The following is a 27,502-nucleotide window of genomic DNA, read 5'->3' as shown; positions in this document are numbered from 1 at the left end:
AACATTGCTGCCATCGTTCATATGTGTATTTTAATCTCCTTTCTCGTCCTATGCACATTTTTTTAATAAATTTTATTTTATTTTTATTTTTGGCTGCATTGGGTCTTCGTTGCTATGTGCGGGCTTTCTCTAGTTATGGTGGGAGGGGGCTACTCTTCGTTGCTATGCGCAGGCTTCTCATTGCGGTGGCTTCGCTTTGTTGTGGAGCACAGGCCCAAGGCTCTCAGGCTTCAGTAGTTATGGCACTCGGGCTCCATAATTGTGGCTTGTGGGCTCTAGAGCACAGGCACAGTAGCTGTGGTGCACTGGCTTAGTTGCTCCACGGCATGTGGGATCCTTCCGGACCAGGGCACAAACCCATGTCCCCTGCATTGGCAGGCGGATTCTTAACCACTGCACCACCAGGGAAGTCCCTGCACATTTAAATAGGTATAATCATCCCCCTGTAGCCATCTCCATTCCTCTACCCCCTCCTCTGGGACCCGACTCCTTCCAATTCTACACCTTGACTGTCTTTCCCATTGGAAAGTCCCATTCACTTCCCTACTCACTTAAATCTCACCCATCCTGCAACACTGGAAGCCAAATCACTTCCTTAGCTGAGCTAGAGCTAGACTGTTCTTGCAGATTCTTCAATGACCCGTTAAGGAGATCGAGTCACTTTTCTTGTTGATCCCTTCCTTCTTTCTGCAACTTTTCTCCCTTGACTACCTTAGTTGTCCATTTTTGAAGTTATTTTGGTTTTTTTCCCCTTCTTCTCTGATAACTCTTTCCTTCTCCATCTCCATATTAGTTCCTCTCCCTCTGCCTACCCTTTAAAGACTGGCGGTTCCAGGGTCTCACCACTGTCAGTTTCTCATCCCTCACTCCAGACTCTCCTGGGACCCCCTGCTATGACGTCACATAGTCACTGAGTACTTCCAGACCTGTGTCCCCACCCTAGACTTCTTGCCTGAAACTCAGCCCCACTGGTACCTTACTACTGGGCATCCTTACCCTGGCATCTCCAACTCAACAGTTACCAACTGGATTCCTCTTCTTATTTCTTAGCTTGGTCAAAAGTATTACCTCCTACTTCATCCACTGTGTTAGGAAAATGGACACCATCTTCATTTCTTCCTTCTTACTTAGGCACGTAAACTCTTCCTGCAAGTGTGTCTCAAATCCATTGCTCATTCTCGCTGCCACTTTTTAAAATCAGACCCTGACTATTTCTTATCTGGTCTATTGGATAGCCTCACTAATGAAGACTCTGTTTTCCATTTCTTTTTACTACACTTTTTCTTCCATGCTATTTCACAAATTACATTTCTAGAATACAGATTCTTTTTTTAAAAATCATTCCTTAAAAAAGAATTAATTCAGTAACTTTAAAAAGCATTCCTTAAAATAAAAATTGTTGATGATTGTCCACTGCCTGCACCAAAATTCAAATTTCTTACATAACACTCAAGAGAGTGTGTCCTTGGCCCCCAGTGTACTTTTCCCACCCTCCCTTCTTTCCTACTCAGTCCCCATACATCCTCTGATGTAGCCCCATGTGATTACTGCATGCTGCCCTGCTTCCCCAAACATGCCGTGAATTCTTACACCTCCCAGGACCTACTGTGGTTTCCCCTCTACCTAGAAAAGCCTCATGCATTTGTCGAAATCATATTCATGCTTCTAAGCCCAGCTTAAATGCCATCTTCTCTGTGAAGTCTTCCCAGACCTTGTTTTCTCCTGCCCCCTGGAAAATCAGTGGCTTTCCCCTCTGTGTTCTCATACCAGAGTGGTTCCCAAACCACTAGAATCAACTTTTAAAAGATCCTGATGCCTGAGCCTTACCTCATATGTTACCCCAGAATATTTCAGGGTAAGCTCTGTGCATTCGTAATTTTTGAAATCAGATCTGAGGTGCTCAGAATTTGGTAAGTTCAGATATTTATTCATGATTCAATGCACAGATTACGAATAGTCATCAAAGAGAACAAGTCTCACTTTATTCTGGGATAGCCTGGTTCTGGAACAAGAAATTACCTTCCTGATTAGTTAGATTGTCTCCAGGGTCTCTGTCCTTGTCTCAGAAACTGAGGTTCTTTGAAAGACCAAAGAAGACAATGGGCGAAGTGATCTGCTGTGGTATTCGCATCTTGAGAAAATTACAAAGGTACTTTGGAATAGAGTTCGGACATCCCATCCTGCTGTTCTTTGGTTGTAACATTTTAAATCTCCTCTCTCCCAGGCAAGGGTATGTGTCAGAATCTCTCCAGTTCTACCAACGTACCTACAGACAAGACTAAATGAATTGAAATGAAGTGTTCTCTGCACCACTAAACTGGGGTCTGAAGGTAAGTCTGCTGAATACATTAAAAAAAAAGATAGTGTAACATTTGTAAGTGAAATATTCTCAATACTCACAATGAATTTTTTTATGGTTCAGATGGGAAGTAGTGTAATAACTTACAGTTTGTCTCGGAAAATCAAAAAGGTTCTCATTTGAGAACCACTGCAGTAAGTTTGCTATTACTGGGATGGACAGGACATCAGCAAGTTAATAGAAATGTTTTCTTGGAAGTTTAAATTTATTAAATAACATTTAACTATGATTTGCAGGAAATTTTAAATTCTAAAATTCTTTCCTGTGTCACCGAGCCCAGCCATTGTCCTGATCCTCAGGGATGTTAAACGATAAAGTATTTGTATGTGTCGTGAGTTGGGTAGTGCCAGAGCTCTCCACTCCTCCCCTGCACACCTGCCCTTTGCAAGGATGTGCACACACCACACACGCGTGTACAGGGACGGATGTCCACGCCCACAACAGCTGGCCTGTCTACAGCCTGGGTCTAGAAGAAACCTGACTTTTAAGGTTGCTGTTTTTTTTCTTTTAAATCATGATCTTACTGTTGAATCCAAAACTCAAACAAACATGATATCAGGGAAAGTCACAGCAGGGTAGTTTACGGAGATTAGATTTCTTTAAATTACCAAAACAGTGAGAGCAGGAGGTCCTTAAAATCAACATTTTATAACCTGAATCATGCTCATGTTTTTGCTCCTTTGCTTAGAAAAACAGTATCGCAGAGTTGACCTAAAACTGGCTAGCAGGGCGTGGCACAGTTGGAGAGAAGTGTGCAAACACTAAGTAGCATCCGAGGAAGGCTCCTCCTGCCCTTTGATCTGTGCCAGGCTGAGGCTCTGAGACTCTGGAGAAGAATCCTTTTCTTCACTCAGAGAAAAACATTTATATAAGAACAGTGTATGAAATAATATTTTTTTTTTTTACTAAGAAGTCCACACTTCTTTCCTGCAGGGTTTTTTTTTTTCGTTTTCTAACCAGCAGTATTTGTTTATTTATTTATTGATTTATTGATTTATTTATTTATTTATTTATGGCTGTGTTGGGTCTTCGTTTCTGTGTGAGGGCTTTCTCTAGTTGCGGCAAGCGGGGCCACTCTTCATCGCGGTGCGCGGGCCTCTCACTATCGCGGCCTCTCTTGTTGCGGAGCACAGGCTCCAGACGCGCAGGCTCAGTAGTTGTGGCTCACGGGCCTAGTCGCGCCATGGCATGTGGGATCTTCCCAGACCAGGGCTCGAACCCGTGTCCCCTGCATTGGCAGACAGATTCTCAACCACTGCGCCACCAAGGAAGCCCCTGAAATAATATTTTTATTTTAAGTTTCACTGTTCTGAACCCTAAAAATGAGCATAGGTGAATAGACCTGCCACCAATCCCCTACTGCCAAAACCGTCTCTTTACTATTCGAAGTTCAGTTGAATACAGTGGGTCTCAAAATGCAGTCCCCAGACCTGTAGCATCACTCCAGAACTTGTTAGAGAAACAGATTCTCAGACCCCACCCCAGACTTGCTGAATCAGAAACTCTGTTGTGTAGGACCCAGAAATGGGTGCTTTAACTGGCCTTCTAGGTGATTCTGATGCAGGCTCAAGTTGAGGACTACTGGATTCATACAATTCACTCTGTGAAAAACCAACTGGTGTTGAATATAAGCCAACCATATGCCATTGCTTACTGATAACATAGAGAAACCAATAGGGTCTCTAGAGCACTTGAGCCTTATTCCTAACATTTTTCTCATGTCAAAGAAAAGGGAGTAATGCAGGGATGAAGAAAAAACATGTTTTTCAACCAAGTCCCATTGATGTAAAAAGTGAAAAAATTAATTTAGTGTCACATAAAGGTACAAAAAATAAACCCACTTAGATTATCTTTTTGTTCCTTCCAATAAGAAATAGAACATGTTCAATTTGCCTTTTTTTCCAGTTAACTATGAGGAACAAAAGACAAAGCCAGGAAAAATAACTGTTTTTTATTGTGGTTAATTAAAGGAGAGATACCAGATTCTACAGAAGAGCTTATTTTCTTGAAAGGCAAAGGCTTTCCCTATATTTCCTTATGCACTTAGCACACTCCTTAGTCTGAAATAGGTATCTAATAAATATTCATTAAAATTGACGGAAAAGGCAAATAGGGGAAAAGGAAAAGAAGCAAAAAGAGAAAAATAGAAAAACACCACAGGGAGAAATATAAACCTGAGAGACAGAGAAAACGATAGAAACATCTACAAGAGAAGGAAGACACCAGGCAGAAAATAGAAGAAAATGACAGAGGTAAAAAGAAAAGAGATGATAACCTGAGAAACAGAGAACTAACCTGATTTATCAATTATACGAATAAAGCTCATGAACTTCAAATGCAGTGATCTAGCTACTCAGGCGTGCAACCATTTCCCTTTTAAAAATTATTTCTGAAACTCTTTGTCCCAAAATGCTGGCCAAGTTTCAAGGACCAAGAAGCAGACTCTCAGGGACACAGGGTTCTACCTAAAGAAGGAACACCTTTTGTCAAGAAGAGATACTTGGATCTGAGATGAGTTGCTTTGAGACAGCGAGCACCCCGTCACAAGGTATTCAAGCCAAGGAAGACAGGTGACAGATGCTACTAGGAGTGTAACAGATGCTATATCAAAAGAAGAGGGGGAAGGGGGAGGTTGGATCTTTTAAAATCTTCAACTTTACTGAGAATGTTTCTCAGAGTTTCACCTCATAGCTGCTGTTTCACAGATATGTAAGCATGGGAAACATGGCTCAATGGACCAAAGCCTGTGAATTCTCACCTTGAACCAATATTCACCTTAACCTCTGAGCCAGTCACTACCCTATCTCATGCTTGGTTTCATCTCTGCAATGAGAATATGCCCTAATAGCAGACAGTGCAGATAACTAAGAAAAGTGGTCCTGAGAACTTAAAAAATGCAAATGCTCAGTGATTACCCTTTAAAATGTGTGAATAGTGCTTTATAGCAATAACTGAATAGTTCAAGAACAGTTGTAAGCAGAGTTGGCCTAAGGAAAAACATGATCTGACTTAAGTTTGGCAGGAGACATTCTACTCACTCCCAAGGAGGGACCCTACTTGTTCGAGAAAGACATCAGAAATCATGAACTACCACAGCACAACAAAAACAGAGCTGGTGGCCACATCTTAAAAGTCAGAAATGATGATCCAACTCTGGAAAAATGGTAGTTTTTTCCAGTTAGTTTCTTCCATTCAGGAAAGCACCAGCCCCTCCATACAGCTTAACTGGATACTGGCCTTTCAACTTTTCATCTCAGGTAATAAACAAGAGAGAGCAATGAGGAAAGACAACCCACACTTCCATTGTCATTAGACATTATACATTCACATCATTATACAGCTGTTCAAACCCATAGAATATACAACACCAAAGGTGAACCCTAATGCAAACCTTGGTCTTTGGGTGATAATGATGTGTCAGTGTAGGTTCATCAGCAGTAACAAATGTAGCTCTCTGGTGGAGGAGGCTGATAGTGGGGGAGTCTGAGCACGTGTGGGTTATAGGGGATACCTCCATATCTTCCTCTCAGTTTTGCTGGGAACCTTAAACTGCTCTAAAATAATAGAGATAGTGAGAAACTACATGAGACATATATTTGTTTCATATACATGTGTAAAGATGCAAGTATGTCCACATGGGGACATACACTATCTTTCAGTCTCTATGAAGAAACTCCTTCTCTGCTGTCTGGAAAGTCTTCTTTTGAGAGGGGCAGACCTGGATGTGTGTGCATCTCATTGGTCCCCTTAGTGCCTCACTGCATGTCTTCAAAGCAAAGCGTCTTGGGGCAATTTGAAGAAATCTTTCCTTGTGCAGCACTATCCTATCAAGTATGATCATTCTTGAATCAACTGAGCTAAGTGGACAAATAATATCTTAGCTTCCATGTGAGTATTGTTTTATCAATAAAATAGTGGATTTTATAGCATTTTCTACTAACCAAATTGTTACACCATTAAAAAAAATCAAATCAAGGGAAGAGGCAAGAATTTGATTATAAGTCTGTCAAGACATGATTACACAATGATGGCCTTGGGTCAAGGCTGGGAGGCAGTTCTTTCTGTGCTGGCAGTGAAGGCTGATTTATGATGAGTGCTCACAGTCGTGGTATTCTGGAACAAAGGGAAGGAGGATACAGGTACAGCCCATTAGCTGTGCCCCTGATCCTGGCATTTGGAGTTCCTTCCCCACTTGAAGAAAATACGGGGTTGATTTTTATCAGGACCTACCGTTAGGTATCCAACATAGCGTGTCTCTTGTATTTCTGAACAGACTCTGGCAGAATGCAAAAGAGAGAAGAGGCCATCTAATTAAGTACCTTGTACATAGAAAAATAAAGTGGTAATTAATGTGTTTATGCAGTGTAGGTTGTTATGAAAACACATACCTCGCTTTTTTTGAGATCACATTCTTCTCTTGCCTCATAAAAGTTAAGAGAACTAGCATTTATTGAGTACCTACCAGGAGCTAAGTATTTTATAGACTTATTTCCTTAAATGTTGACAACAAAGCCAAGTAGATATTATATTGCTCCATTTCCGGGTGAGGAAACTAAAGTCAAGAGGATAAACACTTGGTCAATGTTACCAGACAAGTTGATGGGAGAGCTAGGATTCAAAGTTGTGTTCAGTTAACAAAAACCAGAGTATTTTCTATCACCATTTTTCTATCACCATTGTTGCACCATTTTCTAGAATTATCATTTTGGAGTTCTAAGCAGCCTTCTTTCATTGCTGGTTGTCAAAAAAGTAACAATTACAGACATACACCCACACACACCTATTCATATATGTGAAAAAATGAGGTACAGTGTAATGTGGTGGTAAAGTGCATGAATTCTGGAGCAAAACTACTGGGTTTAAATACCTGACTAGCTGTGTACCTCTGGGCCAGGTGCCTTGCCACTCTCTGACTCATTTCCTATTGTACAACAGGGATACTGATAGTGTACTAGTAAGAATGGTGTTTGGAACATTTTAAGCACTTTGCAAGTATTAGCCAATACTGTTGTATCAACAAGGTGAACTCTTGAGTAATATTTCTCATTCAGTGCATCTTGGCTGGAACAATGAAATTTAGTGCTAAGGAGCTGAAGATTAAAACTGAGATAGATTTATAGACCAATTAGTTTCATTCCTGCTCCATGCCCATAGATTTCCTAACACCCCCTCAGCCATATCAGTGAGGATCATGGGCCAAAAGGGCTTACCTGAATAGAGTGATTTTACACTCTCTACAAAACACCATTTCTTGAGGATCAGACAATAAGTTAGTCATGAAATGGAATTTGAGCCTTTTACCATTGTAATGAAAAATGCTGATTTCATAGGCCAATGTTTATAGCAGCATTATGCACAACAGCTGAAAGATAGAAGCAATCCAGGTGTTCATTGGCAGATCAATGGATAATCAAGATGTGGTATATGCATAAATGGAATACTATTCAGCCTTTACAAGGAAGGAAATTCTAACACATACTATAACATAGATGAACCTTGAGGACATTATGCTAAGTTAAATAAGCCAATCACAAAAGGACAAATACTGTATGATTCCACTTATGTAAGATACCTAGAGTAGTCACCTTCAGAGACAGAAAATAGAATGGTGGTTTCCAGGGGCTGGGGGAGAGAGGAAATGGGGAGTTATTATTTAATGGGTACAGAGTTTCAGGTTTGCAAATGAAGAGAGTTCTGGAGATTGCTTGCACAACAATATGAGTGTACTTAAAACTACTGAAATGTATACTTAAAAATGATTAAGACGGTAAATTTTATGTTCCATGTATTTTACCACATTTAAAAATTTTTTTAAAATACTGATTTCAATCAGACCAACTGTAGCTACCACAGTGGCCACCAGTTAGGGGAAGGGTGTTCCGTTGTTACTGATCTATAAGATCTGATGAAATTGTTAATTCTTTTTCCTGTCAGCAGCCAATCTCAGTGATAGGCCGCAGCTGCTGTCTGTGCTCTCCAGTCCAAACAAGAGTCCAGGTCACCCACTCTTGGCCTTTGATTCTTTCCTAGGGGAGCTACAAATATGACTCTTAAGTTAAAAGGAAAATGCACGCGTGTATCCCTGGGTGGTCACCCTGTTGAACCCCTTTACATAAGGGAGAATAAGGGGCAGAGTTAAAATCTTCCATATAGGTCAGCTGTGTTATATCACACGGCTGTCGGATGTAATGTTTGTGTTTCTGATGCCATCGGTGGAGCTCTAGGCAACATCCCATGGTCTCTGTGTTTGAACTCTGTGTCTTTGCACATTATATGAACATCAAGTCTGCACTTGGAACTTGGGCTATTCCCCCCAAGCAGGGAATGCTTGAGTCCCTTCATTAATTAGGACCACTTAGATTTCTCTGATCAGTGGTTTCAATGTGAGTATTTTAGATTAGATTTGCTGCCTATCGATTCTTTTAAAATGTGTTTGAATTTCACAAGTATGTGTGAATCTTGGATCTTTTATTATTCCCAGTTGGAAAGGAGGAGGGGGGAGGACAAACATTTCATGTTTCAGCACAAGTTAGAGCCACTTTCAAGTCCAGCATATTAATTAACTAACAGATGATTATCCTTCATAATAGTAGTATAGTGTAAATAAGATTCTACTTATTTTACTCATAATTATAATAAATTCTTTATGCTTCCTTCTCTGACTGCTTCCACACTTCCACATGTGTGTGTAAGGCTGTGTGAGACAAAGTGTGTGTGTGTGGTATATCTATTATGTGGCATCCTGAAATTTGAAACAAGGTCAACTCATACTATTGAAAGAGCAGAGACTTTGTTTCTGAGACCTACGACACTCCTACAAGCTTATGTCAAAAAGCCAGCTGTCAAATAGCTTACAGAAAATAAGCTTTACAGAAAATTAAAAGCAACGTGACAGTGTTTTACCCTGAATGTCTCTTGATTCAAACTCTCTTGAAAAGTAGAGGCCAAGTGCCACCTGTTACTGGAAGGAGGCCATATGACCTCCGACCAGACTGCTGCCAGGGAGCTTTGGCCACATCTGTGATTTCCATCAGCATCCACCGTCTTTGGCCCATGAAGAGACTGGGGCAGAACTTGGTTAAGGAGCGGAAGTTGCTTTCAAAAGATGAGATGAAAGAACTGCTGGGATCAAATGATTATAACAATGACTGATTCTCTTCTGCACAGTCCTAAGAACTGACCCGTCCTTGACCTTCCAGAATATCAACCTGTCAGGACCGTGGAGAGAAGCCACAGCAAATGGTGAGACCACTGGGTGTGATCAGTGGGTCTTGGTGGTAAAAACAAAGTGACTCTTCCTCTCTTTCAGCCCACAGACTCTCAGGTACAGTGGGACACTGTCAGGACTGAGCCTGTGCCCTGAGAGCACATGGATGGCCTGACTCAGAAACCAAAAGTGGCCTTGGCAGGAGCTATCTTAGCAGGGACCACAGACTTTTAAAAGAAGGGGAAGCAAGAGCTTTAAACCAAGTTTCCCTTTGCGTTCCGCCAAGGACAGGTGTTTGCTTTGCTCAAAGAGAGATTTCACAGAGTGATTTCATGCATAGCACAGAGCAGTAGGAGGATATTTCGGCTGTCATAGCTGGGACTGACTGACGTCATCAGGGCATTATCACTCCAGTGGCTTTCTACGCATATGATATTAAACATGTACGTGTGTGTGTGTGTGTGTGTGTGTGTGTACACAATGCCTGAATCAGGTAACACCACCACCCGCCATTTCCCCAGCATTCTTGGGTATATTTGCAATATTAGGGCAGCTCTCTTATCCTCTGGTTATTAACTATTAACACAGGTACTTTATTCACAACATCTCCTTTGATTTTCATTACCATGCTATGAGATAGGCATTATGTGTCCACTATCTAGATGGGAAAACTGATGCTTAAAGAGGTTGAAGAACATGCTGAGGTGGCATAGCCAGGAAGTGGCAGAGGTGGGATCTGAGCTGAGGAAGTCCAGAGCTTTGCTCTCAATCCTGCTCCCACAAGATAAGTAGCACACGTTGTATCAGCTGCACAAAGTCACTAAAGAACCCCAGGTGAACATCTGCAAAGCCCATTCACTAATCTTCCTCTCCTTTGCAGAGCTGACCCACAAGCACGAAGTGTGGCATTGCCTCCCCTGCCACCTTGGCCAGTGTCCCTCTGCTTATGCTGATTTCATTCCTTTCCAATATTAACATTGGACCTACCTTCTTTCCATGACCCCGATGGCCAACCCTCCCAACAGCATGTCCTGAATAATAGACTCAGGTGAAAAGTCCTCACCCATCTTTCCTAGCAGAATTGCTGTCCCTCTGTGGACTTCTCAAGAGGCACCGTCTGTGCAGGCAGAGCTAACCACCCAGTCTCCTCTTTAACCAGAGTTCCCAAATATCACATCCTCTTGACAGCTACATACAAAGGAGGCAAAGTCAGTTTTTTAGCTGGTGATCATCAGCTTACTCTTTCTGCTGTCTCCTGGATTTCTTTATCCTTTCTCTTCTAGCTCTTCAATTGTCTGCATTCTTTAAGAAGCTGCACTGTGTTGCTGTGTTCAAGATGATAGATGATAGATCGATAGATAGTTAGGATCTAAATAGATAGAACAGGGTATGGATAAGTATTGTATGTGTATGTATATTATTGATTTGGGTTCCCCCAGAAGCAGACCCTGAGATAAGGATCCACATGCAGGTAGGAAACACTAGTAGGAGAATAAAGATGTGAGAAACAGGGAAGAGAAGAAAACTAAAGGAGAATAATCAAACAACTTCCCATTGAAGGCAAATGGAACTTAATTCCTCTGGGGGATTCTGGGAGACTGTAAAACTTCTACTCAAAGTGGATTATCACTATTATCTCAAGCTCCACCCCAAATCTACTGAATCAGAATGTGAATTTTTAACAGTATCCCCTAGTGATAAAGTTTATAGAGTACTGGAGCAGAAAATGTCTCAAAGTTAAACTAACGAAGGGGTAAGAAAGTTGTGACATTTATCCCTCAGCTTCCCCATTTGATACTGGTTTTGGGCCATTTCTGAGGGTATTAATTCTCTGGCACTTCTGGCTTAACCTTTGTATTGTTGGAACAATCAGGCTCCAGTGGCCAGAAAGAAAGTCCTCAGACATAAAATTAAAGGTATTAGCAGTAAGCAGCTCTTGGCACATACAGCTATAATAAGTTCAGCTATGATTCAGCTACATATAAATATGATATTAAAATTGAGATTGAATTGCAATAATAATAACTACACGACTGTAATACTGATTCAATGTTAACGGTACATTAGGTAGATTGAAATAATAGGATTTCATCTGGGCTTTTATTCTAAATAAAGTAGTTAGTTAATTTAACTAGCAGAGAAATACCATTATCACAATTAACTTTAGAAGCACTAAAATAAATATATATATAGTTTTTTCTCAGTAGTTATTTCAGGCTCTCTCAAGTAGGCCATGAGGGAGGTCAGGAAGCGGGTTCCATATCTCATTTACTCATTATAATTCCTAGTATTAACCCTCAGGAGGGGTTGGGAGGCAGGCAACCAGTGTTCTTCACTGCAGTGTCAAACAGTGCACCATACATATTCTGGAGTTCGTTCAAGAGCTGAAATTATAGTGGGAAAAAAAAAAAAGAGACTCCTATTATAATGTTAAACACGGTAAAGACATTTGGATGGCATCCAGAGAAATCCATCACTGCTCCCAGACACAATAAAGTAACTACAATAAAGCGATTTCAAGGAAAATGTTAGTTCTGTTACCCATCACTTGCATTTTAAGGGGGTATTAGGGTATTTCATATCACACAAGGAAAAATTCAAAAAAAATTCAAGATGCATCAAAAGTTTCTAAATCAGCTTGGAAAAAAATTAGAACAGTAACCTCTTAGAAACATCAAACTTAAACAAAAACCCTAAATAAGATTTTAATGTTTAATTAATAGGGTTATAGAAAGGTGGGAATCCAAAATTTTTGTTCCTCACAGGATGTATTAATTATGAACTCCAATTACAAGTTCAACATGAACTTCATTAAATAAAATTTACAGTAAAAATGAATGAGCTATATATCCTGTTCTACATGTTTTGCTCAATACAACACCAAATGAATTTTAAAATACTGTAAAATTACACTTATTATTTATTAACCAAGTACAAAATAGATAAACCTTTCATTTAGAAAATTAAAAATTAACGCATGGAGTATATTCTTAACATTCTTAAGTAATGAAATCCTACGGCATATATTCTTATGCCTCCTTCTCTCCCCTCTGCCTCCCTTCTCTCTGCCCTTTAGCTTCCAGCAGCAAAATCAATTTTGTATCTATTAAATAAGTCTCACCTGAATCCACTGAGCACGGTGTTTTCTGTGCACTTCCTCACACTACGAATTAGCTGCCTTCTTTAGAATAAAGTCTAGTGAAATCCTGCTTTTGCTGACGTCTTCTCTTTCTCTTTATGAGTAGCTGCTGCTCCGGCCAAGACACTGAGGAAGACATCCCTGGCTTTAAATCATGTATTTATTTATAGTACGGTTGACAGGCTCATTGGTGTTAGAAAGAAACGTCCTGCCAAATTTGGCAGTTCAACTCCTCATTCTGATCCAAATTTCAGCTTGAAAAACCCCACAGTGTGGAATGTCAGTTTGGATTGAGGAGGGGGGTATTTTCTTCAAAGAAATAAAATGATTTCCCCTTTCCCCGAAGTCTGTGTAGGAAGTAACTTGTAGAGGGATCAAGGTACGTCTGCTGGGGGTAGGCTGGGCCCACTCACCAGCAAAGGACTCACTTCTGAGATTAGAGTTAAGAAGAGTGCAAACTGTGATGGGTCTTTGGGATGAGAACATATCTGTGAACACCAAAGGTCCAAAGCCAAATGGGTTGGTATCAAAAACTAACTGGGTTCTGGACCAGTGCTGTCTAATAGAGACAGAGCCACGAAAGCGATTCTAAGTGGTCTGTAGCCCCATTAAAAAAGTAGAAAGAAACAAAGTTCATTTAAGTAGTATATTTTTAACCCAATATGTACAAAATGCTATCATTCTTAAGGCTGGTGAGATATGTAAGTGCTTTTTTCATACTAAGTCTTCAAAATCAAGTGTGAATGTTACCCTCACAGCACATTTCAAGGGTCCCAAAGCCACCTGTGACTAGTTGCCACTGTGCTGGTCAGCCCAAGTCCAGACACTATGAACCAGATTACTTCTAAAATACTTGCAGGATCTTTAAGAACCAGATGAAAAGCACTAGCTGAAATCATGAAGCCAAACTTTATTCTTATTAGCGTGAGGTCTGACCTCTTTCATTTATACTTAGAACTCCAGCTACCTAAGAGACTTTTCGCTAAGGATTATTTTGTCATCCAAAATATTTTGTCATTATTTTGTCATCAATTTCACATACTCTCATTCACCCGAAACACATGTTTTGAGCAGCACCCCTCCGCCACACATATAACCCTGCAGTATCCTATCCTCCAACCCTTGGGAATTGCTTTAAATTAGGAAAGTACTTTAATTCTGATTTGCTTTTTAGTACAAAAAAGCAGCGTCAGTATGTTTTGTTTAAATATGTGTTCTGCCTAAGGTACAGAAAAACCCTTATGTCAAAGCTTCATCTAGGTTTTTATGTGGCCAGAGGAAGGACATCAAGAAGCAAATAGTTCTGTTATTTGAAAAAGTTATATATGCTAGGGCTCATTTTTAATGTGCTGTGGGCCTCTGGTCAAGTTGTGGAATTAGGAAGGAGACAGAGGCCAACCTGTCACTTCAGCACATCATGATGTGTATTGCCATCCCCTTGGGGAGCAGTCTGAGCACAGTTTCTGTAATGAGAAAAATGTTTCTTATCCTCAATATGGATCTTGATTGTGATGTTTCTGAAACTTAATGTCTCTTCTGAGACAAGAGTTACTTCTGAGATGACTCAGAAATAATAAGGCATATTTGCACATTATACTACCAGGGAAATCTCAAAGAGCACTGAACTTGGAGAGCCAACTTTTATCCTGGACTGTCTTCAGGAAGCCCCCTACCTCCCAGTGAGAGTCTGGCTTAACTTGAGAAATGTTTTGCTGCAAGTGGTTGTCCTAGGAATTGCACTGGTTGAGGTATAGAAATGAGTAGGAAGGGAATTCTAGGACGTAACTGCTACCAGCGAGTAGGGGACAGGTTTCTCCAAGGGGAGATGAAGATTCACATTCTATTGGTTTGAAGAAGGAAGCCCTCCTTGCAGAGAGGTAAAACCCGAGGATCAGGAGCCAGGGCTGGGTACTCTGTGTATCTGTGAAGGGTTTAACTTTCTGCGTGATTCTTCTGTTGGACTATTGGAATAGTTTTGTGAAGGACACACTATTAATTTCTCCTCCTATATTCTTTTACAGCTTTTTGATAAAAGTTTTCTGTGATAGAATAAAAGCAGAACTAGCCACATAATTGCAGGGCAAGTGCAAAATGAAAATGCAGGAACCCTTGTTCAAAAATTATTAAGAAGTTCAACAGAATGTGGTGTACACTTACAATGGAATATTAGTCTTAAAAATGAAGGAAATTCTGAGACATGGTCACTAGCAAGCAGCAGGATACTAAAGACAAAAGAATTTTTAAAACAATCAGAATAAAAAGTAAACTACTTACAAAGGAGCAATAATTAGACTAACAAACAGCAAAATTCTCATTAGCGTTACTAGAGGCCAGAAAACAATAGAGTATTGGGAGAACATAGTTGTCAATCTGGAAGGTTCTGTCTAGCTAAATTATTATTCAAGAGTAAAAGTGAAATAAAGACAATTTCAAACAGGGGCTTCCCTGGTGGCACAGTGGTTGAGAATCCGCCTGCCAATGCAGGGGACAAGGGTTCAATCCCTTGTTCAAATCCCACATGCTGCAGAGCAACTAAGCCCGTGCGCCACAACTACTGAGCCTGTGCTTCAGAGCCCGCGTGCCGCAACTACTGAAGCCCATGTGCCTAAAGCCCATGCTCCACAACGAGAGAAGCCACCGCAATGAAAAGCCCGCACACTGCAACGAAGAGTAGCCCCCGCTCGCCGCAACTAGAGAAAGCCTGCGCACAGCAACGAAGACCCAACACAGCCAAAAATATGTAAATAAAATAAATAAATTTATTTTTTTAAAAAAAGACAATTTCAAACAAATTGAGCCTGAGAGAGTTTATAACTCACGGTCTTTCCATCATTGAAAAAAACTACAAGAGGATGTACATCAGCAGGAAGAAAACTAAACCCAGTAGGAAGGCCTGGCACACAAGAAGTATTTTGCAGTTTCTCATTCTATCCCTATGTCTCTTATAACTTTTCATATTTTCTATTTCTTTTTTTCCTCTGTGTTGCATTCTGAATAACTTATTCAAATTTTTCTAGTTTACTATTTCTTTATTTATCAAGTTGCTAATAATTTTCTGTGATTGTTAGGATTAAGTTCCGGTAAAGGAATAGAAAAACCCAATATAGCCATGGCTTTAAAAAAAAAAGGAGAAATTCAGTTTTCAGTCAAGATGGAGTAACAGGGCCTGGATTTCTCCTCCTATTTGAGGAAAAAAAAAGAACAAATATAAGAAGTAACAGTTTTTAAGACACTGGACATCAAGTAACAGAGGATAGTGATCCTAATGAGAAACAAATAAGGCCTATAACTGCTCAAGCTTGCTGCCCTTCATTTGCAGGCTGTGTCACTAGGAGAGGGAACACAAGTGGAGCCTGCTGATCTCCTTGAGTTGAGGAGATGGAGCTGAGAGTCTCAGAAGAGCAAGACAGATAGAGTTCACAGGACAGAATCCTGAAAAGAGGAGAGCTGCGCGGAGAGAAAAACCCGGAGATCTGCAGCAGGGTCACCATCAGGAATCAGTTGAGTAATCATCAGTGTATGTGTATGAGGAAACTATCTGAAGCTAGGGAAAGAACCACCCAAAATGATTAGAGGAAACAGTACCTGAGCTCACACAGGAATAGCGCCCATTCATTTGTTGGTGGACACTTAGGTTGTTTTCATGTCTTGTCTATTGTAAACAATGCTACAGTGAACATGGGGGTGCATATGTCTTCTCAAATCAGTGTTTTCATTTTCTGTGGATAAATACCCAGAAGTGGAATTGCTGGATCTTATGGTAGTTCTATTTTTAATTTTTTGAGGAAACCCCATACTGTTTTTCTTAGTGGCTGCACCAGTTAACGTTCCCTCCAACAGTGCACAAGAGTTCCCTTTTCTCTACATCCTTGCCAACCCTGTTATCTGTTGTCTTTTTGGTAATAGCCATTCTGACAGGTGTGAGGTAATATCTCACGGTGGTTCTGATTTGCATTTACATAATGATTAGTGATGTTGATCACCTTTTCATGTACCTTCTGGCCATCTGTATATCTTCTTTGGAAAAATGTCTATTCGGATCTTCTGCCCGTTTTTTAATTGGATTGTTTTTTGTTTGTTTGGGGCTTCTTTGCTATTGAGTTGTATGAGTTCTTTATGTATTTTGGATATTAGCCCCTTATTAGATATATGAATTGCAAATATTTTCTCTCATTTAGCAGGTTGCCTTTTCATTTTGTTGATGGTTTCCTTTTCTCTGCAGAAGCTTTTTAGTTTGAGGTAGGCCCATTTGTTTATTTCTACTTTTATTTCCTTTGCTTTTCATGTCAAACCTAAAATATCATCACCAAGACTGATGTCAAGGAGCTTAGCTTATCGCTTGTGTTTTCTTCTAGGAATTCTGGTTTCAGGTGTTACATTCATGTCTTTAATCCATTGTGAGTTCACTTTGTGTATGGTATAAGATAGGGGTCCACTTTCATTCTTTTGCATGTGGCTGTCCAGTTTTCCCAGTACCATTTATTGAAGACCCAGCTACTTCTTTTTTATTTTTTTAATAAATTTACTTATATTTATTTTTGGCTGCTTTGGGTCTTCGTTGCTGAGCGCGGGCTTTCTCTAGTTGCGGCGAGCGGGGGCTACTTTTCGTTGCAGTGTGCGGGCTTCTCACTGCCGTGGCTTCTCTTGTTGCGGAGCACGGGCTCTAGGCGCGCGGGCTTCAGTAGTTGCGGTGCACAGGCTTAGTTGCTCCGCAGCATGTGGGATCTTCCCGGACCAGGGCTCAAACCCGTGTCCCTTGCATTAGCAGGTGGATTCTTAACCACTGCACCACCAGGGAAGCCCAAGACCCAGCTACTTCTTTAAAAGACTTGAAGTAGCTACTAATTACCTAGGAAAATAGCCAAAGATTTATTACCTGACATATATATTTTATACCCTTGTGTACTTCCCCAGTTTTCCTTCAATTAGAGGGAGATTATTGAGTGACTTACACTCTACAGTACTACATAATGGGGAAAGAAACCATAGATCTTATATATGGTTTCCACTGTCTAGACTTGCTTATTTTAGATCCATCTAATGCATGAACGATAATGGGACATTTCCAAGACTAGGAAGAGCAACATATAAGTGGAGCTGACGTCATAGTCCTTCTTGTGTTAGGAAATTTCCCATCATTGTTCCAAGAAAGCAAACACTTGGGAACCACACTGCAGGAAATGAATGGTTTCACATCAATGGTCGTTTGCCACGTAGTCTGCAGTGTCATAAAATGTCTTATAATGATGACATCTCCTACTCGATCTTCCCTTCCTGAGGAAAGTTTGATTCTTTCTAGAGAATAAATTGCTGACTGCGGATTTACATTTTCTCTTGGAGAGAAGTTTTTCTCCACGTTCGTGAAAAATTATACTAACGATAAATGATGCTGAACGTTAGGCTTTATGTGGATACTTCCAATGCACTTACTGCTTTTGATAGGAATCAGGAAAGTCTTATATGGTGATGAAGATGCTATATGTTGAGGAGGGGGAGTTTCTGAGTCCGTGAGTCTTCAGTATGCTTCTTTGGGATAGTGAAGAGGACTTTCCATTTACATTTTAAAAAAATTTTTATTGGAATATAGTTGATTTACAATGTTGTGTTAGTTTCAGGTGTACAGCAAAGTGAATCAGTTATACATACACATATATCCACTCTTTTTTTAGAGTCTTTTCCCATATAGGCCATTGCAGAGTACTGAGCAGAGGACCTACTGTATAACACAGGGAACTCTACTCATTTACATTTTTAAAATAATAGTAAAGGAGACAAGCACCATGCACTTTCATCCAAACAGGCAAGATAAACATCCTATTTTTTCCAGAGTCTGGGTTTTGGAAAATTACGGGCTGCCTCCATTTGAATTCTGTTCTCATTTTTATGCTGCCTGTAGTGGCCTTTCTATATACAGACAACGTTTCTTTTTGCTTCCCATTAACTATTGTTCAAACTCCCTTGTATGTTTCCCCAGAATCTTCATGATCTGGCCCTTGCTTACCTCTCCAGCTTCATTTTTTATCCTCCAGAAACACACACATATACACATGCTAACTTCCCTCCAAAACCTCTATCCCATCCTCCGTGACGGGACACCACACTCACACACTGCAAAGCAGCCATGTGAAAATTATCTCAGTTCCATATATGGCTACATTCCCACCAGCCTCTGGGCCTTTGCCCATGCTGTTTTATTTGCTTAAAATACTACTTTACACATAGTCTTTGTTTCGGACTTTGCATGTTTGAACGCTCCCAGATTCATATGTTTAAACCCTAACCCCCAAATGGATGATATTAGGAGACAAGGCCTCTGGAAGGTGATTAGGTTATGAGGGTAGAACTTCCATCTGGAATTAGTGTCCTCATAAGATGTGGAAGAGAGTAGGTCTCTCTCTCTCTCTGCTGTGTGAGGATCCAAAGAGAAGGTCTGTAAACCGGGAAGAAGACCCTCATCAGAACCTGATCACACTGGTGCCCTGACCTTAGACTTCCAGCCCCCAGTACTGTGAGAAATAAATGTTTATTGTTTAAGCCACCCAGCCTATGATAATTTGTTTTAGCAGCCTGAACTAAGACAGTCTTTAGCTAACTTCCACTGAGCCTCCATTTCAGCTTAGTAGGCACTTCCTTTGAAAAATTATTGGTTAACGCTACCAGCCAAGATTAGGTCCCCTTATATGTTCTCCTGTCCTCCCTACCATAGCGCTTATTTCACTGTATTTTTGGCATATTTTATTTTCTAAAGATGGCCACAACTGTATCTCCTGTCCCACACAGTCTTACCTTGTTCTCCTTCATCAAGAGGTTGGGGACAGAGGTTGGAGGAGTCCGATTCTCCTTCCCTGGGATCTAGGCTGGCCTTAGTAACCAGTAGAAGACAGTGGAAGTGATGGCCCATGATTTCTAAGGCTGGTTCAGAAAAGGCCCTGAAGCTTTAGTCTGATTTTGTTGAGACACTTGCTCTGGGGGAGGCTAGTTGCCATGTGAGAAGTCTCCCTTAAGACGGTCTCCCTTAAGATAGTCATGGTGGAGATGACTCATGTAGGTGTTCGAGACAATAGCTCCCAGATGACAGCTCAGCAAGGACTGCCAGCCAAGTGAGTGAAGACATCTTCAGATAATTCTAGCCCCCAGCCCTTGAGTCACCCTCAACCATGAGTCTTCTCAGCTGAGGCCCAGACATCATGGAATCCTGTACCCTATTCAAATTCCTAAGCTGCAGAGCCATGAGCATAATAAAGTGGTTGGTTTAAGCTGCTAGATTTGGGGATGATTTGTTACAGAGCACTAGTAACTGAAACATTATTGTATAAATGAATGTTCACTTATCTAGGCTGTAAGATCCCACACCAGATTCTACAAACATGGGGCGGGGGATCTATATCTGATTTGTTTGCTATTATAACCTTAGCTTTTAGCTCAATGCCTGGCACATAATAGGTATTTGGTAAATAATCTTAACTAAATAAATAGATGACTGGATTGGTGCCTCCTTTCTCTGGCTTTGTGTTTATCCCCCTCTTTCTCACACCTTAAGTTTGGTCATCTAGTTACAGACAGCTGGTTTGCCCAAGACACTGTTTTTCTTGTCTGTCAAATTCTATGTCATGGATCCCTACTGTGTTCCATTTGACTGTTCCTTGTCCCAATGTTTGGGATAACGAGGCAACCAAGTGAAAGGCCTTGTACCTTGTGGGTCACTAACAAGTCAATAAACAGCAATTCCTGTCTCACTTCCCCAGCCTCTCTCTGGCTTTCTTTTCTATCACCTGAATGCCTCATCACAGCCAGAAGAGAGCCTTTATGTTCCCCGTCTGTCTTCAGAGCAAACGAGGCTGGACACAGGAAGAAAGGGCTCTCAGGTCCCTGGCTGGGTGGGTTGGCTCCGCGCGCTCATCCCTGGCTCCATTCCAGTTCAGTGGACTCTTGCTCTGGACCATTCGCCCCCGTCCTTTGCAGCCTATAGGGCTGGCCCGGTGAAGAGCAGCAGCTGCTGTGCAAACATGAAAGAGAGGCAGCACTCAAGCCTTTAACAGCCCATATTCCGCTCAGGCCACGTGCACGCTGGCATTTGATAATGTTTTGATGAAAAAGCTTCTGAGTAGCCCTGCTTTCACCAAAAGGCGACTGGAGTGAAGGGAAGGGTGACTGGAGGCCAGCAACCCTCTGAATCCCGTCAACTTGAGAGCAGTCTTCGTGAGGTGCAGAGCCATCCATTAGAAAGAGACCGCCTCTCTCTTTCCACACACCCTCTGGGACATGGGGATTGGAGAGGCTGCAGAGTTAGCAATCATATCAAAACAGCACGTCATCCGCTCTGGCTCAAGGAGCCTAAGCTGTGAAGGAGGTGGGTGGGGAATTCAGGCACTGGGCTGTATGAGATAACACCCTTGCCTTAGAAAGTCTGTCACCTTCTCCCTCCACCCAAAACCCTTTCCCTGCTCTTGCACATGCGTGCATACACACACACACACACACACACACACACACACACACACTCACACAAGGCCAGGAGGAGGCCCAGCATCCTGAATCACACCTGGTTCTATGCACGATGGTTGCAGCCTTCTGTGCTGAGTATTTGCTCCAGTTACACAGACAGAATAAAAATAATAAGAAGAAAAATAGGAAGGATAAGAAGAGCAGGCGGAGAGGAAGAAGGGCTATCTTTTATTTGGTATTTGCTGTATGCCATGAATTGTAGTAAGAACTTTTTTTGGTATAATCTCATTTAATCTGAAATAACAACTTACAATATAGGAATAGTTTCTAATTTGTAGATGAGGAAACTATGCTGCTCAAAGAGTTTAAGTAATTTACCCAAGATCACACAGTAAATGTTGGAGCCAGAATTTTTAGCCACATTGGGCTGCCTCTAAATGCCATGTTCTTTCCATCCAACTAGGCTATAGGTGGTTCTGTTATCACCTAAATGTCTCCAAATTGCCTACAGGGATGAGTGTTCAAACAGGATCATTACGTGGGGATCACTTTGACTCTGCACAGAATTGGACACCCCAGCATAACATCTGTTTGAATTCCGCTGCCTCTCACGTGACTACCTGGACGCCTAAGCACTGCCAGGAATTCCTAACTGACCTGGAGTTCAGTGTCCTGGCCATGCCTTGAGGATCAAGAATTCAAGCTATGGGGTTCCAACACAGTGCACTGCACCATAGAGAAGACGGTTGAGAAATCCACTTGATGGCCTTAAGCCATACATTGATTTATGCCCAAGAATGCATTTCTGTTTCTGGCGAAAGGAAAGCAACCCTCTAAGATTTATTCTGGTTGACCACATTAGCTGTTCTGATCACAGCAGCCACTGTGAATTGAGTTGGTTTTGTTAATTCCCCACTATACAGTGCATTTACAAGCTCTGTCTGCTAAGGCAACACAGAATCCGTAATTTCTTCAAAGTTTACAGTCAGTGATAAGAAAATGAAAGACTAGAATCAAGTGCTTAGGCTCTGAATCAAGTTACTCAAAGATTACAAGGAATTCCCCAGAATTTAAGGGAAGGAGAGACAAGCCTATTCCAACAGGCAGCTACAGATTTGATTCTCATCAAGGGTTTACTCCTTTAGTTTGATTCACTTTGACCTTTGAAGCCTTACTGTGAGCTAGACATTAAGCTACAGAGCAGAAATAAATGGTCCCACATCCTGCATTTAACTAGCTCACTATACCTAGTGATTACAGAAAAGAAGTTACATATTTTGACAGATTGCTTTGTCATTTACTGCTCTTTGGTGGGTCAGAATAGAATTGCTCATAACATATGCATGCTGATTTTTGGTTCTCAAAGTCAGAATATATGGTCCAATATGTAATTATAACAGATGATAACTTACATATAAGTTACGGTGCCAGTAAGTGGTATCTACATCCTTCAGTTTTAATATACTTCACGTGACCACTTTCTCCTACATTGGAGGAAAAAGAAAGAGCTTCTCTCTACCAATCCTACTTTTTAGAATATGATTAAGAAGTTGAATTTTACCCTCAGACCTACTTGGCTGAGCGGCATTTATCCTCAGGATGGAAAACTCCGGACTTCCCAGTGGTGATGGTTTACATTAACTCCAGAAGAAAAAAGGGAAAAGTTAGAGCAAGTGAGAAAGAAATAAACAAAAGAAAACAAAACTTTAGCTCCAGAAGAAAAGACAGAGGAAGTTCAGGAATTTAGAAAGAGGAAAGAAGGCAAAAGAAAAGATAGACCAAACACTGTTAGGAAAAACATTTTTTTAACTCTGAATAGCAGGCCAATTTACTATAATCCTTCATTTCTTTGCTTACATACCCAAAATAGGATTCAACTTAGCTTCAAGTAAATGACATCAAACACCAAAAGCACCAAACAAATGACTCATAACTTAGAAAATCGGTTGAATGAGCTATAAAAATGGATCCAAGTTTATTTTTAGAATTTAATAGAGCAGTTTCGTTTTCCTCTAATAACATGTCAGAATATACAATGGCATTCTCTAGGGTCTAAAAAACATATTTAAAGACATCGTCAATTCTATTTTAACATGGTACTCTCCTTGTTTAATTTTTTTTTTTTTTAGTTAAATGAGTAGAACATTACAAAAGCACTCACAAAGCTATCTAACCATGATGCTTGAGAAAGACAAATGAGGAATGATTGTGTATGATAGTAGGATGAATTACAGAACTGGAGCAGTAAAAATGGTATTAGAGATGGTGCTTCTCACCTTAGTACCTTAGTATTTTCTCAGTCTTCAAGAGTTCATTGTCAACACCCCCAATTGTGGTCCATTGTAATGGTGGTCACATTCTTTAACGGGCCCTATTTTACTGAGTCTGTGTTTTATTTCTCCACCAGTGCCTTTCTCATTTGACTTTTAGCTTGTAGGCATTCACCACATAAAAATAAGATGATTGGATGAAAATGCAGAATAATAACCATGTAATATGAAATATGCCATAAATGCAGTGTATACATATTATATATTATGGCAAAACCTTGGTAATTGCCTGTCTGGTTTAATTTTCAGCTGAGTAAAGGGAAAAAACTCTGAGGTTGTGCTATCTTTTGCTCTATTATTATTATTATTACAAATATCTGTATTGGTCAGGGAACCACATAAATCCATCACTCCAGCTTTATAGTTTTCAAAGTTTCTGGAATTGGAAGCTAACCTAAGGTAAAACATTTACTCAAGCACAGCTTTCCAGAGTTTTCTTAGTTTTCTCATCAGAAATGAATTTCAAGTTAACCTTTAAATAATAAGAAACAAGAGTTTCCTATGCAATTGTGGGGTAGCTAAACCCCAGGGTAGGAATGGGGGCAGGACCCAGGGTGAGGACATCGTGTTCTCACTCATCCTCGTTAGTCAGTGATGGCTTTAAACACAAACGGCCTTCTTGGATCTTGGAGTCTTGCTGGGGTCTCTGTATCGAGAAGGTGTCATGATTTGGGGGTGGAGGGTGGGTGGTGACAGTAAAAGCTTGGGCAAAATTCTGGTGTGTACCAATTCCAGCCTCTCATTTGTCTACCCTTTTTAGCCTCTTGTCCTGCAACTTAAAGTCTGAGGAAAGCTTGCCTTAGAGGCACTTCAAGCCTCTGTCATGGCGAATTACTCCTCAGATTCCTGCAAACATCTCGTGAATATGCCAGGTGCTAGAGATTCCAGGATAAATTACCCCCATTCAGAGTCTGGTGGAGAAGTTTATACTAGTTTTCTAGGGCTGTCGTTAACAAAGTACCACAAACAGGGTGGCTTCAATGACAGAAATTTATTTCCTCACAGTTCTGGAGGCTGGAACACTGAGATCAAGGTGTCTGCAGGGTTGGTTCCTCCTGAGGGCTGGGAGAGAGAACCTGTTCCATTATTTTCTCCTGCCTCTGGCAGCCCCATGCATTCCTTGGCTTACTGATAGCATTCTCCTATGTCTTCACATCATCTCCCTTCATGTGTTTCTGTCTCTGTGTCCAAATTTTCCCTTTTTATGAGGACACCATTCATACTGGAGTAGGGCCCAACCTAGTGACCTCATCTTAACTTGATCATCTGCAAAGACCCTATTTCCAAATAAGGTCACATTCACAGGTACTAGGGGTTAGGACTTCAACATCTTTTGAACAATTTAACCCATGACAGTTGTTCAAATGGGTAAAAATTCTAGGGTCTCTGACACTCCATATTGAACTTCATCACTTCCTGAGATACCGCATTATGGGCTTCTACAACCCGGTTCCATTACAGACTCCTCTGTTACTTCACTGCTTTTGTCTCAACAATTTCAGCAACATTTGAGGCCCCATTTTAACTTGAAAGTTCCTACCTAACCCCAGGCGGCTCCCTAGTCTTTGCCCAGCACATCTCCCCCATGTCCTTCCCTGCACACTGACCCTAATTTGTATCAACGACTTAACTCTCTGTTCCAAGGATTTCACTGAAAAACATCTTTCACTCAATAAGCATTTTCTATGCCTATTGCTCTAGGCTCTGCTCCTGGAACTCAGCACACACTCTTGCCTTCAATGAGAAACTCAGTCTAGTGAAGGACATTAAAGAGTAGAACACAGAGGAATAGAGGTTTTGGTAGGAGCCACAACGGGGTGCTATGGGAGTGCTGAATCCAGGCTGGGGTGAAGGAGAAGAGAGCAGGGAAGGCTTCGTGTCGGAGGGGACACCTGAGCTGAGTCTTGACATACATGCACTAGGATTTATCCAGGTAATTATGTAAAAGCAGAAAAGATAAGCAGTGAGGTGGAAAAGGATATTGGGACAGATAAAAAGATAAAGGAGAGTACATAAAAAGATGCTAATTAAATACTACAATTATTAGGTGAATAAAGAGAAAAGAGGGTAGTGTGCTTAAAAGAGTTGGGTGTGAGCAATTTTCTTTTCAACAAGTACAAACAGCTTGTCTTGGTCAGCTTGGGTTGCTATAACAAAATACCATAGACTGGGCAGCTTAGGCAATAGACATTTATTTCTTACAGTTCTGGAGGCTAGGAAGTTCAAGATCAAGTTGCTGGCATATTTGGTGTCTAGCGGGGCTCTCTTTCTGGCTTGCAGATGGCTGCCATCTCGCTGTGTCCTCATGTGATGGAGAAGCTGTCTCTTCTTGTAAGGGCACTCATCCCATCATGGGAGCTCCACCCTCAGGACCTCATCCAAACCACACTACCTCTTAAGACCCCACCTCCAAATACCGTCTCTTTGGGGATCAGAGATTCAACGTATAAATTTGGAGGCACACGTTGAGTTCAGAGCATAGCGTTTGCTGATATTAAGAGGAGGAAAGAATGCATGGTGCAGAAGGACTGACGGACGAGTTCCTCTGGCCCACTCCCAAGGCCCATGGACTTGACTGCTGAAAACCATAAGACTCCTCATTAGTCAGTCAAAAGTATGATCAGTTAGCAGGACTCTAATAATGGTTCATCACTCAGTATAAGCATAGGCCCATCTAAGACAGTCTTTTATTATTTAGCCATACAAACAGAGGCTTCTCCAGAAACCCACAGGTTTGCCCAGCTCAGGGCCACAGAAGGGTGACACAGCTCTTACCCAGCCTGGGCGTTAACAATCTCAGCTAGACAGGAGAATTGTTCAGTTTCCTCCCCAGCCATCATGTGACTCATGGACTCCTGTTGCTCCACCACTCTGGTCACCTGATGTCATGGGGCCCCCAGAAGCCTATGACCTAATGGCTAATTTAAGACAGGAAGCCTATTCCATTTAGCCTCCTTCACCTCAGCATAGAACTCCTCATGCTCTGACACCTTAAAACGCACAACCAACCCTCAGGTAAGTGTGAAGGTTCACCAGATTGTCAAATAAACCACAAAGCTTAAGGAAGATTACACGAGGGCTGAAATTTTTAATTGAGTCTGTAATAAACAAAATATGGTGAGAATGTAGATCTCAGTGGTTATGTAATCATCAGTGTATTTTTATAAACAAAACTTCAGTGTTCCTTTAAAGTAGTGTAGTTATCAGGAAGGAAATAGTTGATGTCATTTGTTTTTCTTTTAAGGCATCAAGAGTCTTGACTGGGTCTTAAGCTGTAGAAGAATGCCAGTATACGTGCCATTTGCCATCTTTTAGTATGTTGGTGTTGGTGGGAAGGAGGAACTGGTTAGAAAAAGACACAGTGTACACATGAGAATGTATGTATCAAAGAACAAGGTCAATAGTGAAGCAATGTGTCTAACCATAATGAGGCTTCTAGGATCCAGATTGTGGGTCACTGAGCAATTGTGTTCCTTTCCTCTGAGCCCCGTCTGTCTTTTCTCAGCCCCTCTGCTAGTGGTCTGTGGGCTGAGCTAACTCCCAGTCCTGTAGTAGGCATCACCCAGAGGGTCTAAACACGCAAATACCCTCGGGGCTTAGCTTCCATCCTGGGGAGGGAGAAGAGAACTGGTATTTCACATGTCAGGCTCTGGAATTCCAGTCTCTGAGCAGGAAGGGGAGATGTTTACACCCGCTGTCCGTCTTGGGGGCTGGGGTGTTTCTCTGAGATACGTTTGATAAAACCGGGATTCTACATTTGATACAGAAAACAATCACATGCTGTTTTTAATAAGAGTGAAATGTATTCCTCTTCTTTCCACACTCAGCTTTGGTTATTCAGAAGGGTTATTTACAGTGTTGACTCAAACTCTGTATGGCATTGCACGAAAGAAAGAATGACTTCATTGGTTAATCAGTTCAGTAAATTCGACTGAATTCTTACTACCTTCTGGGGGGTACAAGGAAGTGTTACACCCAGTCTTCCTGTACAAAGAAGCTACAAGCAGTCTGGGGACCAACAA

General features: G+C 41.2%; 1 protein-coding gene across 2 annotated transcripts in view; it reads left to right on the top strand.

Annotated features, from left to right (window-relative positions):
* NEDD9 (neural precursor cell expressed, developmentally down-regulated 9) overlaps positions 1 to 27,502 on the top strand; it is a 296,941-nt gene that overhangs the window by 49,102 nt on the left and 220,337 nt on the right. For both annotated transcript variants that reach the window (XM_036868228.1, XM_036868227.1), the window contains exon 2: positions 2,225 to 2,330. The gene's annotated coding sequence lies outside the window, so the exon portion shown is untranslated. The remainder of the gene's footprint in view (positions 1 to 2,224; positions 2,331 to 27,502) is intronic.

This window comes from Balaenoptera musculus, chromosome 11, assembly GCF_009873245.2.
Source record: "Balaenoptera musculus isolate JJ_BM4_2016_0621 chromosome 11, mBalMus1.pri.v3, whole genome shotgun sequence".
NCBI classification, from domain to species: domain Eukaryota; kingdom Metazoa; phylum Chordata; class Mammalia; order Artiodactyla; family Balaenopteridae; genus Balaenoptera; species Balaenoptera musculus.
The sequence above is the reverse complement of the archived record's forward strand: the minus strand, read 5'-3'. Positions and strand labels throughout refer to the sequence as shown.